General features: G+C 48.8%; 1 protein-coding gene across 3 annotated transcripts in view; it reads left to right on the top strand.

Annotated features, from left to right (window-relative positions):
- Nucleotides 1–8,455: 8,455 nt before the first annotated feature.
- Nucleotides 8,456–18,702, top strand: part of LOC122921748 (RNA-binding protein 25-like) — a 28,001-nt gene continuing 17,754 nt past the window's right edge. The window contains exon 1 of one of the 3 annotated variants that reach the window (XR_006387062.1): nt 8,456–8,667. The gene's annotated coding sequence lies outside the window, so the exon portion shown is untranslated. The remainder of the gene's footprint in view (nt 8,668–18,702) is intronic. The other 2 variants (XM_044271961.1, XM_044271960.1) reach the window with 2 other exon arrangements.

The following is an 18,702-nucleotide window of genomic DNA, read 5'->3' as shown; positions in this document are numbered from 1 at the left end:
AGGATAGTTCATCAATATCATATCTGCGAGGGTCCGACACCTGGCACCCCCGCCGATCAGCTGTATGAAGAGAAGGCACGCACTGCACCGTCTCCTGCTCGCAAGCAGGACAAGGTTTTTTATAATAACACACTGCTGTCTAGCAGTGTGTTCGGTGACGTCACCGGCTCTGATGGGTGGGCTTTAGTGCTGCCCTAGCCATTTTACAGGCTGTGGGAAGCGCTAAAGCCCGCCCATCAGTGTCGGTGACGTCACCGGGCTCACTGCTAGGCAGAAACCTCTGCCTAGCTTACCCTGCGGGGAGCCCGATACGTCACCGGATCTTCATAAAATGCCTTTGCCCTGCTCATATTCGGGGGGCTGCTGGTTGAAATTGCAGGTATGTCCAGGTTCAGCTCTGAACCCTGACAACCCCTTTAAGGGCTGGATTCATTGTGGTCTATTTTGGCTTTTTTTTTTTTACCCCCTGCCTTTCAACACCCATCACCAGATTATTTCCCAGTTCCCCACTGACTTTGCAGTATGAGGGTGTTTTTTGCAGGACGGGTTATATTTTTTAATACTATTTTGGTACATATCATTTATTGACAAACTTTTATTTTTTTGTGGTGGGGGGGGGGGGTGTATGTGGAAAGCAACAATTCTGCAAGTTTTGAGCTGGGTTTTCTTATGTTCACCGTGCCACGTTGTAAATGACATGTTACCTTCATTCTGTGGGTCAGTACAATTTCAGTGTTACCAACATTAGTTTTGTTTTTATACATAATATACATACAGTCAGGTCCATAAATATTAGGACATGAACACAATTCTAACATTTTTGGCTCTATACACCACCACAATGGATTTGAAATGAAACAGACAATATGTGCTTTACCTGCAGACTGTCAGCTTTAATTTGAGGGTATTTACATCCAAATCAGGTGAACGGTGTAGGAATTACTACAGTTTGCATATGTGCCTCCCACTTGATAAGGGACCAAAAGTAATGGGACAGAATAATGATCATAAATCAAACTTTCACTTTTTAATACTTGGTTGCAAATCCTTTGCAGTCAATTACAGCCTGAAGTCTGGAACACATAGACATCACCAGACGCTGGGTTTCATCCCTGGTGATGCTCTGCCAGGCCTCTACTGCAACTGTCTTCAGTTCCTGCTTGTTCTTGGGGCATTTTCCCTTCAGTTTTGTCTTCAGCAAGTTAAATACATGCTCAATCGGATTCAGGTCAGGTGATTGACTTGGCCATTGCAGAACATTCCACTTCTTTCCCACTCTTTGGTTGCTTTTGCAGTATGCTTTGGGTCATTGTCCATCTGCACTGTGAACATTAGCATTTGGCTGAATATGAGCAGATAATATTGCCTGAAACACTTCAGAATTCATCCTGCTGCTTTTGTCAGCAGTCACATCATCAATAAATACAAGAGAACCAGTTCCATTGGCAGCCATACATGCCCACGCCATGACAATACCACCACCATGCTTCACTGATGAGGTGGTATGCTTAGGATCATGAGCAGTTCCTTTCCTTCTCCATACTCTTCTCTTCCCATCACTCTGGTACAAGTTGATCTTGGTCTTATCTGTCCATGGGACACTGGGTGAGAACAGTGAGTGTGAGGCGAGGATTGCGGAGAGAGAAAGCTGACCACTTTGAGCGCGAGTTTTCTTATCTCTTTTATTCTTATTTTTTTACCCCCTACCCCCATATATTGTTTTTGGGTTTGTGCCCAAATGGCTGCTACGGGGGCTGGAGGAATACTCCAGCCCCAGAGACATACCTATCATCCCCAGAGGCCCCTGTATGGCCAGAAGCCAACAACATCTGGCTTCACCACACACCATCTGACAGCAGGATTGGAAGGTATAATGCCGGTTATAACATCACCGTCTGAAACACCTAGACAGGAAACTGGCCGATTCCATCGACTGCAGGGTGGACCACCACTACCGCCGGAAACACCACCTGCCGCTACCATCATTGCAGCAGAGGTAGAGAAGGAACATCACATATCAAAGCCCACCAGAACACCAGGTGAGGTGCTGACCCATCCTGCCCAGGTTACCATCTGTCTGGAAGTTTCTGAGACTATTATCAGCGCCAGTAACATCTAGAGTCCGCAGTGTGCCTTACCCCCTATCACCGCGCATTAAGGTCACTGCAAGACAGCGCTATGACTCCGCACAAAGCACACCTATTAGTTATGAGGTTAAAAAGATCATAAAAGCGATACCAACCAGAATCTTTGTGGATGCGCAGCGCTCCGATGTGAGGGATGAGGGAGACATCCTGTCAGGTACACCTTTTCCCGTTATCTCATCTTCCATCCGAGAGACTATCACAGGAAAATCTCCTTCTGCTGCACAATAATGTAGTGGTGAAGCCCCCTGCAGCGTGCAAGTACCATCTTAGTGCGCACCTGCTATTCGGATTGATTTTCTCTGTTTTGACTTCGGCTTGACTAATGGACTATGTTTTTTGACTGCTGCCTGCCCTGACTCCGGACTGTTTTTGTACTACGATTGTTTGCTTCCTGCCCCAACCCTGGCCTTTTTATTGACTGTGATTGTTTGCTGCCTGCCCCGACCCTGGCCGTTTTTTTAACTTTGATATTTTGCTGCCTGCCCCGACCCCGTCTGTTTTTTTTACTTTGATATTTTGCTGCCTGCCCCGACCCCAGACGGTTTTTTTACTTTGATATTTTGCTGCCTGCCCTGACCCCGGCCTGTTTTTTTTATTACGATTGTTTGCCGCCTGCCCTGACCTTTGCTTTCTTTTGACTACTCTTCTGCCTGCCGATTTGGTACCTTCTTGTAAATGACTGCACAACAGACAGTCCCTCTATCCTGGTCTCACTTCTGGGCAGATCCTGTTATGTCTCCCACAAATAATCAGTAGGAATCTTGCACGCTTTCACTCTTATGGAGAGAACTATTGTGGGCTCCATTCTCCCACAAAGAAAATACCTTGAAATTGACACATATTTTGTGTCAGTCATCAAGTCTGACATCTTTTTTATGGTCTGCCCATACTAGTATATTCATTTGCTTCTTGACTATATGGGTATTGGCACTGTCATTTTTGTTTTGGGCAACAGGCACGCAGACACAATGAGGTGGCCTAGACTGATAACTCCAAAGAACAGATTACCGGTGGGCTGGTCAGTCAGGGGGCCAAATGACATCTTAGCCACTTGACCACAGGTCCTGCACCTAGTAGTTTAGGGGGAATTGGGAGAAAATACATGATCTGAAGAGAGGAGTCTGGATAGTTCTAGGGTTAGGGGAAATGGAGAAGTGTTGCTGCCAGTGAAAGAGGTGGAAATATTGAAATGACAATGCTGCTGCCAATTGGGGAGAGAGGGGAAGGGGGTCAGTGCTGCTGTCTGAGGGGGAGGAGAAAAAAGAAGGACAATGCTGCTGTTAGTAGGGGAGTGATGGGAAGAGGGGGCAACGCTGCTTTCAGAGGAGGAGGGGTAGGTAAAAAGAAAGACATGGGAAGGGGCAATGTTGCAGTCATTGTTGCAGTTTGGTTCAGACCTAAATGGATTCTACCCCAACCAGTATTTTTAGGAAAAGATGTTATCTCTCTTTTTTTTTTTTTTTTTTTTTTTTTTACTATATAGTAATATGCAGCAGACTGCACTTTCCTATACAAAGGGGCCAGGAGAAAAATAATTTACTGTGCAGTATATATATTTGGTTACAACCACAATTCCAAAAAAGTCCGGACGCTGTGTAAACTGTAAATAAAAAATGAAGGGGAAGATTTGCAAATGTCATAGACCCATTTTATTCACACTAGATCAGTAGAACACATATCAAATGTTGAAAATTAGACATTTTACAATTTATGGAAAAAAATAACACATTTAGAATTTGATGGCAGCAACACTTCTCAAAAAAGTTGAGACGGGCCATTTCTATTATTGTGTAGCATCCCCTCCACTTTTAACAACATTCTGTTAACGTCTTGGAAGATAGGAAACCAATTGCTGGAGGTTTCGGAGGGGAATGGTGTCCCATTCTTGTCTGATGTAGGATTCTAGCTGCTCCACAGTCCTAGGTCTTCTTTGCCAGATTTTAATTTTCATTATAGGCCAAATTTTTCTATTGGTGAAAGGTCTGGACTGCAGACAGGCCAGTTCAGCACCAGGACCCTTCTTCGTGTCTTGCTAAAATATGCAAGGTCTTCCCTGAAAGAGACGGCTGGATGCGAGCATCTGCTCTAAACCCTCTATGTACCGTTCAACATTTATAGTGCCTTTCCAGATGTGCAAGATGCAGGCTTTTGAACTGCACTGATAACAAGCTGGATGGTTCCTCTCAAGCCTGCAGGACACCGCGTCTGTGGTTTAAAAAAAAATAAAATGTTGATTCCTCTAGCCACAGAGCAGTTTTCCATTTTGAATGTGCTTTGGCCAAGAGAAGACAGCAGCATTTTAAGCATGTTTTTCTTTGTAACTCTGCCTGTGAGACAGAGTTGTCTTTTTACTGTTGCAGGTGACATTGATCTGCAGGCTATGATGAACGTATCCTCTTGTGCAGTTCTACACTTTTTTCTGTATCATGGATAGACCCAGGATATACAGTACATTTAGAAAGTCTAAAGACCCCTTCACTTTTTTCACACTTTGTTATGTTGTGGCCTTGTGTAAAAAAAAAAAAAAAAAAAAAAAAAAAAAGTTTACCCCATCAATCTGCACTCCCAAGAGCACAGTGGCCTCCGTAATTCTTAGATGGAGAAAGTTTGGAATAACCAGGACTCTTCCTAGAGCTGGTGCAGATGGCAGAGACTTCCAGAAGGTCTTCCAGAATGGCCAGAAAGAAGCCTTTTCTCATGGCAGAGTGGCCAGAAAGAAGCCTTTTCTCATGGCAGAGTGGCCAGAAAGAAGCCTTTTCTCTTTAAAAACAAAACAAAAACTAAACACATGAAAGCCTGTCTGAAGCACCTAAAGGACTTTTAGACTGTGAGAAACAAAGTTTTCTGGTCTGATGAAACCAAAATTTCCTGAACGTCACCTAGCAACCGTGCGTGAAAATCGCACCGCATCCGCACTTGCTTGCGATTTTCACGCAACTCCATTCATTTCTATGGGGTCTGTGTTACGTGAAAAACGCACAAAGAGGAGCATGCTGCGATTTTCACGCAATGCACAAGTATTAGTATGGTGTTCCTAATAATTCTTTAGGTGAGTGTATATCGCAATATATTCTATATTTCGGGGGGGTTAAACTTTTTTTCTTAGTTTTTTTTACTTTTTATTTGATAACTTTTAGCCCCCTTGGGCTAGAACCCTTGTCTATTCACCCTAATAGATCTCTATTATGGTGACTAGGACTTCACACTCTCCCTGCTGCCCTGTGCATAGTGCACACAGCAGCAGGGAGATGACTATGGCAGCCAGGGCTTCAGTAGCGTCCTGGCTGCCATGGTAACCGATCGGAGCGATTACACTGCTGGGGCTCCGATCCGAAGCTGCCACCCTGGGGCTACTGCCACCAATTATTTAATCGTGTGGAGGGGGGGCCGCAATTAATATAATACTTAGAAGAGAGGGGCTGTGGCCACTGCGCCACCAATGAATATAGTTAATATGCCTGAATACAAACATAGCCTGCATATGCCGGCCATTAACCCCTTAGGACCTGCCACAGTCCCTCCTCCTCCTACTCTGTTCTCATTGGTGGTCAGTGGCAGCCGCATATAATGGGGAGGGAGGGACTCCCTCCTTCTCCACTGTGCCGGCTCAGGAGAACATGGTGCGTGCCGAGAGCGGCGCATGCCATTTTCTACTGTGATATAAATTAAATCTCTATCGTTGGCCAAATTTATATTGTTTATATTGCATATCATCTATATCGCCCACTCCTACTGCGACTAGTGTTTGTGATGTTTTCCTTGAGTTCATCCAGGTGATGTAGATTATTAGCGGACACTTCTGAAGCCCGCACAGCGGCCGCTGCTTCTCCCAGTGCGCGGATAAAAACATCCGGCATTGGGGGGAGGGGGGGGCGTTCTGTGTGAGGGGCCTGGGCATATTGGGGGGAATTTCAGGGGTCCGATAACACCTTTAAATTTTACCACAGATAAAAATGGCACGTGGACAAGTCTGGGGAACGTGGTGGCCATAACCCATTGCGCACAGTTTGCTTCTCAAAAAAACGGTTCATGAACCCGTGCCAGTGAGTTCTATGAGGTGCGGAATGTTGCCCCATCTTGTTGGAAAAAGCAGAACATTTTTTCTTCTGCAGCATCATCCAGTCTCAGACATCCTAATCCGACGTGCCCAAAGACACGTAGACGTGAACGGGGACCACTTTTAGCATCTTTTCTGACTTGTGGGTAATAAAAAAAAAATACAATCCACTTGCTTGTTCATCTTGTCATACTATCGCTGGAGGCGGGCTACCCTGTATATACAGTAGGTATAGACTACACCTCACACCAGTACACTGCTATATATCAATACCCACCGCATCCATTTTACCATATAATACATGCCGTGTGTACAGATATATAGTATATAGCTTAGTATTAGTATTAAAGGGGTTATCCGAGTTCTATAATGCCCCCCCATATGCTCGCTTTTTTGTTTTGCAGCCCATATGTGGAACTATTCATTTCAATGGGGCCACACAAAAAATAAAAATAAACGGAAACAACTCCTTGTGCATTCCATGTCCGTATGACTGTTTCGCAAAAAAAAAAATAGAACATTAGAGCATTACAGACACTGACAGGACTGTTCTTTTAGGGACCAGCTGTTCCGTTCTGCATAATAAAGAGTGCACACGGCCGGTATCCGTGTTTTGCAACATCCGCAAAACAACCAACGGTAGTGTGCATGAGGCTTTAGTATTATGGTTAGAGTTAGTATTGGAGTTATTATTAGGGTACATGGATAGAAAAGGGGAGGACCCCCTATCACCCCCTCCATCTACTGACTCCAGAGGGAGGAACCCCTATCACCCCCTCCATTTACTGACTCCAGAGGGAGGACCCCCTATCACCAACTCCATTTACTGACTCCAGAGGGAGGACCCCCTACCACCCCTCCATTTACTGACTCCAGAGGGAGGACCCCCTATCACCCCCTCCATTTACTGACTCCAGGGAGAGGACCCCCTATCACCCCCTCCATTTACTGACTCCAGGAGGAGGACCCCCTATCACCCCCTCCATTTACTGACTCCAGGGAGAGGACCCCTATCACCCCCTCCATTTACTGACTCCAGGAGGAGGACCCCTATCACCCCCTCCACTTACTGACTCCAGGGGGTGGACCTCCTATCACCCCTCCACTTACTGACTCCAGGGGGTGGACCTCCCGCTCCCCTATCACCACCTCTATTTACTGACTCCAGGGGGTGGACCCCCTATCACCCCCAACATTTACTGACTCCAGGGGGTGGACCTCCTATCACCCCTCCATTTACTGACTTCAGAGCAAGGACCTCCTATCACCCCCTCCACTTACTGACTCCAGGGGGTGGACCTCCCGCTCCCCTATCACCACCTCTATTTACTGACTCCAGGGGGAGGACCCCCTATCACCACCTCCATTTACTGACTCCAGGGGGTGGACCTCCCCTATCACTCCCTCCATTTACTGACTCCAGGGGGAGGACCTCCTATCACCCCCTCCATTTACTGACTCCAGGAGGAGGACCCCTTATCACCCCCTCCATTTACTGACTCCTCCAGGAGGAGGACCTCCTATCACCCCTCCATTTACTGACTCCAGGGGGAGGACCTCCTATCACTCCCTCCATTTACTGACTCCAGGGGGAGGACCTCCTATCACCCCCTCCATTTACTGACTCCTCCAGGAGGAGGACCTCCTATCACCCCTCCATTTACTGACTCCAGGGGGAGGACCTCCTATCACCCCCTCCATTTACTGACTCCTCCAGGAGGAGGACCTCCTATCACCCCCTCCATTTACTGACTCCAGGGGGAGGACCTCCTATCACCCCCTCCATTTACTGACTCCAGGGGGAGGACCTCCTATCACCCCCTCCATTTACTGACTCCAGGGGGTGGACCTCCTATCACTCCCTCCACTTACTGACTCCAGGGGGTGGACCTCCCCTATCACTCCCTCCATTTACTGACTCCAGGGAGAGGACCTCCTATCACTCCCTCCACTTACTGACTCCAGGGGGTGGACCTCCCCTATCACTCCCTCCATTTACTGACTCCAGGGGGAGGACCTCCTATCACCCCCTCCATTTACTGACTCCTCCAGGAGGAGGACCTCCTATCACCCCTCCATTTACTGACTCCAGGGGGAGGACCTCCTATCACCCCTCCATTTACTGACTCCTCCAGGAGGAGGACCTCCTATCGCTCCCTCCATTCTAGCCCCAGCCCTGAGCCCTCAGCCAGCCTTTCCCACCACCACGTGACGTCACCAGCCGCTCCTCCTGATTGACTGAGCACGCTGGCCCCGCCCCTATCGCCGTGGTGCATGCTGGGCCCAGCGAGCTGCTCTGCGGCGTGAGTGCGGCCTAGTAGTGGAGTGTTCCGTTCTCTCGTGTACGTTCACGGACGGAGCTCGGGCGCCAAAGCCGCACCGGACAAGACGAGCTTTCGTTAACCTTCCAGGAAGAGAAGGAGCGGCACATCCAGCCAGACGTCCTCTACCCAGCGGGGGTGGGTGAGTACGGCGGCCCTCACACGGGCGCACAGGCTGCAGTGCGGTGGTTGGGAGCAGTCTGAGGGGGGTTGTCTTCATCTCCTCGTCAGGCGGTAGACTGGTTACACCGGCGCCCTCCACGTTACACCATAGGCTCGGGTCTGTGGTCGGTGTCTCGACCCCCGTGCAGGGGGGTCATGGCGGGAATCCCCCCTTCCCCTCCGGTCTGGACGTACTTTCATCGGCCGGAAGTAGAGGTCATGGTGTGCACAGGGCTCCTGTGTAACAAGCTATGGGGGCAGTTACCCATAGCAACCAACCTGAGGCTCCTGTGAATGGTTGCTAAAGGCAACTGCCACAGCTCTCTTGCATGGGGTTATATAAATCTGCCCCATGATGTGTGAAGGGTTAAATGGGTATTGTGGTTACTAGTCATCCCCTATTCACTGGATAGGGCAGTGAAACACCAACATGTGCTGTCTGTGACCTCCACAGATCTCTCCGGGATCCACTGACTTTAAAGGGGGTTTCTTGTAGTTTTTTTGGCTGATGACTTAGGCTACTTTCACACTTGCGGCAGAGTGATCCGGCAGGCGGTTCCGTCGTCGGAACTGCCTGCAGGATCCAGCAATCTTCACGCAAACGGACAGCATTTGTAGACTGATCCGGATCTGTCTCACAAATGCATTGCAAGAACTGATCTGTCTGTCCGTTTGTCATACGGACAAACGGATCCCTTTCTATTTTCTTTTCACATTTTTAAAGGTCTGCGCATGCGCAGACTGGAAGGACGGATCTGGCATTGCGGTATTTTTAATGCCGGATCCAGCACTAATACATTTCAATGTAAATTAATGCCGCATTCCGGCAACTGATCTGGAATTTTGGGTGGAGATAATACCTCGGCGTGCTGCGGTATTTCCTCCGTCCAAAACGCAGTTCAGTAACTGAACTGATGCATCCTGAACGGATTTCTCTCCATTTAGAATGCATTAGGATAAAACTGATTAGTTCTTTTCCGGTATTGAGCCTCTAGGACGGAACTCGGTGCCGGAAAAGATTAATGCTAGTGTGAAAGTGCCCTTACCCTCTGGATAGGTCACCAATATCTGATCAGTGGATACCTTATAGTCCAATAAATGCGGTAGTCTCCTGACTTCCTGCCTTGTCATGATAGCTGCATCCCTGTGGCCTCATGGTTTGCTTACGGCTGTAGCTTGCACCTGGACTGCGGCACAATATTTTATTTGAAGGTGTTGTCCCGTCTGCATGATATGATGTAAAATATGTGTCTCACCTCTGGGACCTGCTCCTATCTAGAGATTGGGACCCGTCTTACAATACCTGTGGCACAATACATAAGAGCCCGCAGGAATTGTTAGGACGATGCTAGTCTTGCAAAAGAGAGCAAGACCCTGTATGACCGTTTTAGATCAAGGGGTTACCCCAAAAAGGTTTTGCATCAAGCCTATGCTAAGGCAAGCAACACTAACCGGATTGAACTGTTAAAAGCTATGCCCAAGGTCCCTGAGGAATATAAGGTCAGATGTATAGGCACCTTTTGATGCCAATAACAATCAGGTTTTTCGCATCCCGAAAAAACACTGGCATATCCTGTGGGCAGACAACGATATTAGGACAGTAATCGCATAAAAACCCAGTGTCACCTACCGCAGAGGTAGGAATATTAAAGACACTTTGGTCCATAGTTTTTATGGACCTGCACCGCCTATGCTATACAATGCACGTGCCCTAAGATCTATGTTGGCAAAACATCTCATATAAGTAGCATTAACACCGAGACGGACACGTCAATTTCCAGACATTTCAGGGCCCATCATGGCGGAGACCATAAGGGGCTTTTAGAGGACCTTTCACTATTTTAAAAACTAACTATATCAGTGGGCAGAGCGGCGCCCAGGGGTCCCCCTGCACTTACTAGTATGTCTGGGCGCCGCTCCGTTCGCCCGGTATAGGCTCCGGTGTCTGCAGCTCCTTCTTTTGTACTGGGCAGAGTTTTTGTATTAGGGTTGTCCCTTGCTGCAGCGCTGGCCAATCGTAGCGCACAGCTCATAGTCTGGGACTCCCAGGCTATGTTTCTTTCCTGATCTGTTCCGTTTTTTGCGGAACAGATTTGGACCAGTTTTGTACCCATTTATTTTCAATGGGTCCTGAAAAAAAATCTGACATTGTGCTGTCCGATTTTTTTTTTTTAATTTTTTTTTTTTTTTCAGGACCCATTGAAAATGAATGGGTACAGAACTGGTCCAGATTTGTTCCGCAAAAAACGGAACAGATCAGGAAAGAAACAACGGACATGTGAATGGACCCTACTCTGAGGGTACGTGTAATTCTATAGTGATGCACTGTATCTTTAAGAACAATGATATATACTGGCTTGCGACTTTCTGATATTATCTGACCTAATATGCCTGTGTAGGGCTGTAGATGAAATACGGGGGCAGCCTTTCCTGTGCTGCACATTAGTCTGAATCCCCCTTAAAGCACTTTTAGTGTCTATTTAACAATTGACATCAACTTCAATATCTTATTCTGCAGCACTTATTTGTATAGCTCTCCAGCCACTCGCCCCTGTTGTGAGCGCCGCTCCCTCTAAGTCCAGGCGCAGCTTTCCTCAGCGCAGCCTCTCTGCTGCTGACTCTGGGGGTCCATTTGCGTGTCCGTAATTTGGGTCCGCAATTGTTCGGCAATTTGCGGACCCATTCAATTTCAATAGGGCTGGAACGGATGCGAATCCACATTTTCTTGGATCCGCATCCACTTTTTCGGGATCCGCAGTTTCGTTCCTGAGGGAAATGGAACATGTCCTATTCTTGTCCGCAATTGTGGACCAGAGGAGGCATTTTCTACTTTAGTGTCTGTGATGTGCGGATCGCGCATTGCGGGTGTCAGTGTTTTGCAGATCCGCAAAACACTTGTGGATGTGTGAGTGGACCCTAAGTGTGAATGTAGCTCCTATCGGCGCAGGCTCCCGGCATCGGTTTTAGTCCGTGCGCACCTGAATGTAGCGCAGCGCATGCGCACTGGAATCACTCTGGGTCGTTTGGCCTAAGTGTCTGCGCAACTCCGTTTGCGCAGTGCGGACTTGATGACGTTTGTAGGAGGCGACAGGCATCAAGGTTTGAACCACCCTTGTGGGTGTGTGCTAACTAAGGCAATAGGTCAAATCAGTTAGTTGCTGCCAATCTTACTGGACAAAGGTCCTGTCAATCATTAAACAGTGCATTTAACCCTCCAAACTTGTGGCGACACCCATTGCTGCCCATTCCTGCCATACTGACAACAACATTCAGTTGTCAACAGCCCTGCAGTAAGTAATACGGCATTGCCCTGCATTACAAGTAATAGGGTGGGAGGTAGTGCACCCCTCCACGCCCCGTTTAACATCTCAATTCTCTAGTGGAGTGCTGACTGTTTTTTTAATATAGTATTTTTTTGGTTTGTAAAATAGTTGTTAAAGGTAAATAAAATGAGCACTCACTTAGTAATTCAGATTTTAATATATATAATAATAAAAGTGAAGTATTAAAATTCACCTGGGTCAAGATAGGTCATATTGCCTTCCTAGGTATTTGTTAATAAACCTTACCCAGGTTAGGTCCTAATCATTATTATCCAAGAACAGATAGGTGCGTTAGTATGCACTCCATTTACTTCTTTGGGACTTTAGAAAATAGCAGAGCACAGTTTGGATATTTTGGGAACTCCAATAGTAATTAATGGAGAGCCGTGCAAGTGAAAAAAGTGCAGATTTTTCCCTGTGTTCCATTAACAGACTGCAGTGCTCCAGACTAAAAAAAATAAACAGGAGCCATTGACTCCTAAACTGAGAAATTTAGGAGCCAAATTGAAAATATATATAATTATAATTTTTAAAAAAAACTTGGAGAAGATGAGACGCAGGTCACAGTAATGAGCCAGCACTACATATTAGGATTTTCACGATATCAAAATTTTGATTTGGTTTCGATACCATAAAAAAGTATTGCGATACTCGATACCATGCAAAAACCCCATTCCGCATTTTATGGAACGTCCAGCCCATAATAGAACAGTCCTATCCTATTTTTGGGGGGGGGGGGGCAAGGTGATATGGTTATAATTTATTAATTTTTTCTTGCCCTTATTCATTGGGGGACACAGGAACCGTGGGTATAGCTATGTCCTCTAGGAGGCGTTGACACTAGTAAAAGCTGTTAGCTTCTCCCCGGGAAGCTCCTGAAGACTTTATTTTAGTGTAATTTTTCTCTTCTTTTTGGTGCGAAACAGTGGTCGCCTCGCCTCCTCGTTCTCTTGGGGGAGCACGCCAGCGTTTGTTCGCCACGCTGCCGCCTCCCCCACAAGAAGACAAGGTGGACCAGGGCAGCCCTCCCCGGCCGCCGCTCAACCTCTCTTGCAAGGGGTTAATCTCAGCAGCAGCAAGCGTTCTACTCTGGGCCCCAGAAAATACAGTTTATTATCGCAGCTGCTGCATGTGCCTTCCTGAGAACTTCGCCGGTGGTTTAGCGCTGGGGCACAGACATGGGCCACACCTGATCGCATGTGGGCGGAGCCAAGCGCACAGGAGCGCTTATAAGCCAATTCTCAGCTAGGGCTGGCGGTGCTCCTGCTCACATAATGTTCGGGCGGCCGCCTGCTATATGGCGCTGCTTTAGCAAGCAGGGGTACCAGGGGTCACGACGGGGGGCGATTCCAGCAATGCGGGGTTTAATGGACGCACACATGCGGCTCTGGAGGGATGCAGGATCTGAGGGGGCGGGGCCTATTCTTTCCGCCTCAGCGCTCGGCCAGTTCTCTCCGGACTTTCTCTGTCGGCATCTCCTGGTCCTGGTAAGAGCTGTTAATCCTCTCCTCAGGTCACTGTATCCCTCCAGCCTCAGATATCTCTGGTTTTCATAATGTCTGATCCCCCTGGGGTTCTTCTGTGGCCAATAGCTGTCCACTATGCCTGCTCTATATGTCAGGTTAAATGCTCTTGCGGGCAACAGGATTCTGTCTGCACGTCAGATGCTCAGGCAGGGCCCCCGTCAGCCCATACCGCTGCTCCCCCTCTGGCATCTGAGTTAACCGACTGGACCAAAACGCTCTCTCAGGCGGTGGAAAACCTTGCTCAAATCTCCCAATCCACCCTATCTATAGTGGATCGCTTGGTTGAGAATCCGCCGGCTGCACCTCCCTCAGATGCACCCCCCCCAGGTAAATTCTGCCTGGTGATTCCATCAGCGTACGGCATTCACAAAAGCGTTCCAGAGTGGACCATGTTTGGATTTGGAGCAGCCTTCTAAGTTGCCCTCCCAGCCTCATTGCTGCCATCCGCGACACCTTCTGGGTGCAGGACTATTCCCCCCAGCAAGGAGGGGGGTGTCCGTCTTCCGTTGAAACTGGCCTCAAAGGTGTTTCCTCGCCATAATGATTTTTCGGCAGGGTTTCCCAGGCTTGGGATCACCCAGACATTTGTTTTTCCGCCCCCCCCCCCCCCCCCCCCCAAAAACTAAACATCCTATATCCTTTTCCAGCGGACTGTTTCCATGTGGACATCCCCTCCTAAGGTGGACTCACCTGTAGCACGGCTAGCCAAAAATACAGCTTTTCCGATAGCTGATGGATCCTCTCTTCAGTCCGCTGAAGATCGTCGGATGGAATCCTTGACGAAGTCCCTCTTTGCAGCCACGGGGTCAGCCCTTAGGCCCGTGTTCGCCTCCGCGTGGGTTGCAAAGGCAATCTCCGAGTGGGGCAGCCAGCTGGGCCAGGACTTAGTATCCGAGGTCCCTGCTCAGGACCTCCCATCATTGTTCATGCAGGGAAGTTCCTCTGCGAATAGTCCCTGGATGCTGGTGCCCTCATTGCGCGCTCTTCGGCGCTTGCAGTCACCTTACGCCGCAAGCTTTGGCTGAAGGTGTGGGCAGCGGACGCGACTTCCAAGCGTTCTTTAGTCGGTCTCCCATTTGCTGGCACCCGTCTCTTTGGTTCCCGGCTGGATGAAATTATTTGGCAAGAGCACCCATCTCCCACAGCCTTGGGCCAAGCGGGCCTCTCACGTTAGGTCAGGTTTCTCGCGTGGCAGACCTTTTCGTAGATTCGCTAGTTCCCACCCCGCAGCGAGTTCCTCTGCTGGGGGCGGCTGCTTTCCTTCCCAGGATCGAAGCAAAAAAACGTCCTGGTGTCCCAGACATCAGGCCGCTTGACCCCCTGCGGCTAAGCAGGCCTCAGCCTGAAGGTGTGCCCCCGCCCGCTCCTCTTCCAGGACATCTGGCGGTCCGGCGCTTGGGCGCTCGGGATACCTGATCGAGTTCCTGTCTCTTCCCCCAGACAGGTTTTTTCAATCCAGTCTTCCACGGGACCCCGAGCAGGCAGCTACCTTATCCCAGGCAATTCAGTCCCTCCTGGACCGGGCAGTCATCTCTCCCGTTTCCCCAGCAGAAAGGTTCCAGGGGGTTCTATTCAAACCTTTTTGTGGTCCCCAAAAAGGAGGGCTCGGTGCGCCCAATCCTGAACCTCAAGCTGCTGAACAAGTTCCTCCGCCTCCAGCGGTTTCAGATGGAATCCCTTCGTTCCGTAATTGCTTCTCTGGAGCAGGGGGAATTCTTTTTGGCCATAGATATCAGGGATCGACCGATTATTGTTTTTTTTTTTTTTTTAGGGCCGATACCGATAATTTGTGAACTTTCAGGCAGATAGCCGATAATTTATACCGATATTCTGGAAATTTTCTTTTTTGAAAAAATAAATAAAATTCCTACACAAATCTGCTGAAAATTAATGTTTATTGTTAATGTGTATTTTTTTTGTAAATCTTTTTTAATTTATACTTAATATTTTGTTTTGTTTTTATTTGTTTTTTAACTTTTTTTTATTTTTTTCTAACATTTAGCCCCCTTAGGGACTAGAACCCTTGTCCTATTCACCCTGATAGATCTCTATCAGGGTGAATAGGAGCTCTCACTGTCCCTGCTGCTCTGTGCTTTGTGCACACAGCAGCATGAAGCTTATCATGGCCGCCAGGGCTTCAATAGTGTCCTGGCTGCCATGGTAACCGATCGGAGCCCCAGCATTACACTGCTGGGGCTCCGATCGGAGGAGCAGGGGAGAGGGGATCCGCTACACCACCAATAATTAATACAGGGGGCTGTAGCTGCGACTTGGGGGGGGGGGGGGGATGCACTGCGCCCCCAATGATTAATATACTGGGGGGCCTTGGGGGGGGGGGGGGGGGCGCACTGCGCCACCAATGAAGTTAAATCTCTCATTTATTCATATACAGGAGGCGGGAGCTGGCTGCAGAATGACATAGCCGGCTCCCGACCTCTGAGCGGTAGCTGCGATCTGCGGCACCTGAGGGGTTAACTGAGGATCGCAGCTACAGCTCATAGAGGTCGGGAGCCGGCTATGTCATTCTGCAGCTCCCGCCTCCTGTTCAATTTGAATGAATGAGAGATTTCTCTTCATTGGTGGCGCAGTGGCCACAGCCCCTCCCCTTCTCTTGTCCCCTGTCCTCCCATTGGCTGCAGCAGCAGCACAGGGGGAGGGAGACAAGAACACGGAGATCGCTGTCAGCAGCGCGATCTGTGTTCCCAGTACGTTATCGGTATATCGGCAAAATAAAGGCCGATACCGATAACAGTCAAAATCCTCAATATTGGCTGATAATATCGGTAAAACCGATAATCGGTCGATCCCTAATAGATATCCAGGACTCATACCTCCACGTCCCCATCGCGCAGAGTCGCCAGCGCTTCCTGAGGCTTGCGATAGGAGACTGTCATTACCAGTTTGTCGCCCTCCCGTTCGGGCTGGCAACTGCACCTCGGCTCTTCACAAAGATTCTGGCCCCTCTTCTCGCCCTGCTCCGTTTCTAGAGGCATCTTCCTTATGCCTTATCTGGACAACATCCTCATCAAGGCCTCTTGCTTTGCTCAGGCATCGAACAGCGTTCATATTACCAGGGCTGTGGAGTCGGTAGATAAATGCTCCGACTCCGACTCCTCAGTATTTTGTACTTCCGACTCCGACTCCTCTGTATTTAATATGCAAATGTATTTTATACATTCCTTGAAGGAAAGAAAGAAGTTCTTCTAAGCTCTTCTAGCACAGAGAGGTAGTTGGGCAGAAGCTGCTACCTTCTCCTTTGTGTGCTGATCTTCTGCTGAAGATAGGGCAGTGGGAGGATCCAGGAAGGGACATTTATTTTAAAACATGATTTCCCTAGAATAATCCCATAGTAATGTTTAAAGTTTAAGATAACATTCTGAGTTTACACGTTTTATAGCCTTAGGCCCCATGCACACGGCCGTGTGCGGGCCGTGGAACCGCGGCCTGGATCCCTCCTTCGAGCAGGAGCGCACGGCGTCACTGGTTGCTATGACGCCGTGCGCTCCCTGCTGCCGGCACAGTACAGTAATACACTGGTATAGATCATACCAGTGTATTACTGTACTGTGCCGGCAGCAGGGAGCGCACGGCGTCATAGCAACCAGTGACGCCGTGCGCTCCTGCTCTCAGGAGGGATCCAGGCCGCGGTTCCACGGCCCGCACACGGCCGTGAAACACGGCCGTGTGCATGGGGCCTTAGCTGAATGACAGCAGTTTTTCCAATGGTTTACAGCTTCAGTCTTGAACTATTGACCCTCCATTCCCTTCACTTATACAAGTGTCTCTAGTCCTGCAAAACACATATTTACTTAATCCCTTATCAGTGAGAGGCTAGGTAAACCATGGGCATTGTGTTCCCTGTAACATCAGAACACAACACAATGGAAAGTATATGTATTGCCACTCCAAATTGTGCATTGCGTGCCATATAGTGAAGCATATGAAAAGCATGCTTCTTCACATCACTGAACGCGTTTGTTTTGCGGTTACATGAGGCATGCATTGGCCTTTATTCTTACAGTAGAGAAGTCATTAATTATAACTGTTTATGAATTCGGACATTTAAACTTGCTTTTTTTTTTTTTTTATTCCAATTTAAATTTAGTAGGAGTCGGAGTCGGTTCATTTTTTGCCGACTCCGACTCCAGGTACCCAAAATTGACTCCGACTCCTCGACTCCGACTCCACAGCCCTGCATATTACGCTGGAAGCCCTGGCTCCCTTTGGGTGGTTGGTCAACCTACAGAAGTCATCTGACACCCTCCAGACAATTGGTCTTCCTGGGTATGCTTCTGGACGCGGCACGGATTTGCCTTCCCCCGGACAAGCCACTGGCCTTGCACCATTCCATGAGGATCCTTCTCGACTGCAGACTTCCGTCCATTCGACTCTGTATGAGGACGTTAGGGAAGATGGTCGTCTGTTTCGAGGCGATTCCCTTTGCCCAGTTCCATTCTCGCACGTTCCAGAGAGCGATTCTGTCCTCCTGGGACAAGTCTTCCGAGAGCCTGGACCAACTCATCCCTCTCTCCCCTCAGGTGCGGTCATCCCTTTGTTGGTAGCTGTCCCAGTCCTTCCATCTGATCTCCTGAACGGTTGTTACCACCGACGCCAGTCTACTGGGTTGGGGAGGGGTGTTCCCTCCCAGGACAGTCCAAGGCACATGGTCTCGGTCGGAGTCCAAGCTCCCGATCAATGTCCTGGAACTCAGTGCGATTCTTCTGTCCCTCCGGCACTGGACCCACCTCTTGAAAGGTCGTCCAGTCAGTCCAGTCGGACGCCACGACTGTGGCGTACATCAACCACCAGGGGGGAACACGCAGGAATCTGCCAAGATCTTACGATGGGTGGAGGCCCATCTACCGGCAATTTCAGCGATCTATATCCTGGGTGTGGAGTACTGGACTGGACTTCCTCAGCAGGACCACGATAGATCCGGGCGAGTGGTCCCTCCACTCAGAAGTATTTAAGGCGATCTGTCTCCGTTGGGGTCGCCCCGTCATAGACTTGATGGCCTCAAGGCTCATTCAAAGCTTTCCACCTTTCTTTCCCGCGCAAGGGATCCGGAAGCTTGCGGCGTGAACGCTCTGATCTCCTCTTGGCAGGGGTTCTCCCTCCTTTGTGTTTTCCCCCTCCTGCCCAGGGTTCTACGGAAAATCAGGATGG

This window comes from Bufo gargarizans, chromosome 11 (genome assembly GCF_014858855.1).
Source record: "Bufo gargarizans isolate SCDJY-AF-19 chromosome 11, ASM1485885v1, whole genome shotgun sequence".
Classification (NCBI taxonomy): domain Eukaryota; kingdom Metazoa; phylum Chordata; class Amphibia; order Anura; family Bufonidae; genus Bufo; species Bufo gargarizans.
Note: the sequence above shows the minus strand (reverse complement) of the source record. Positions and strands in the feature narration are given on the sequence as shown.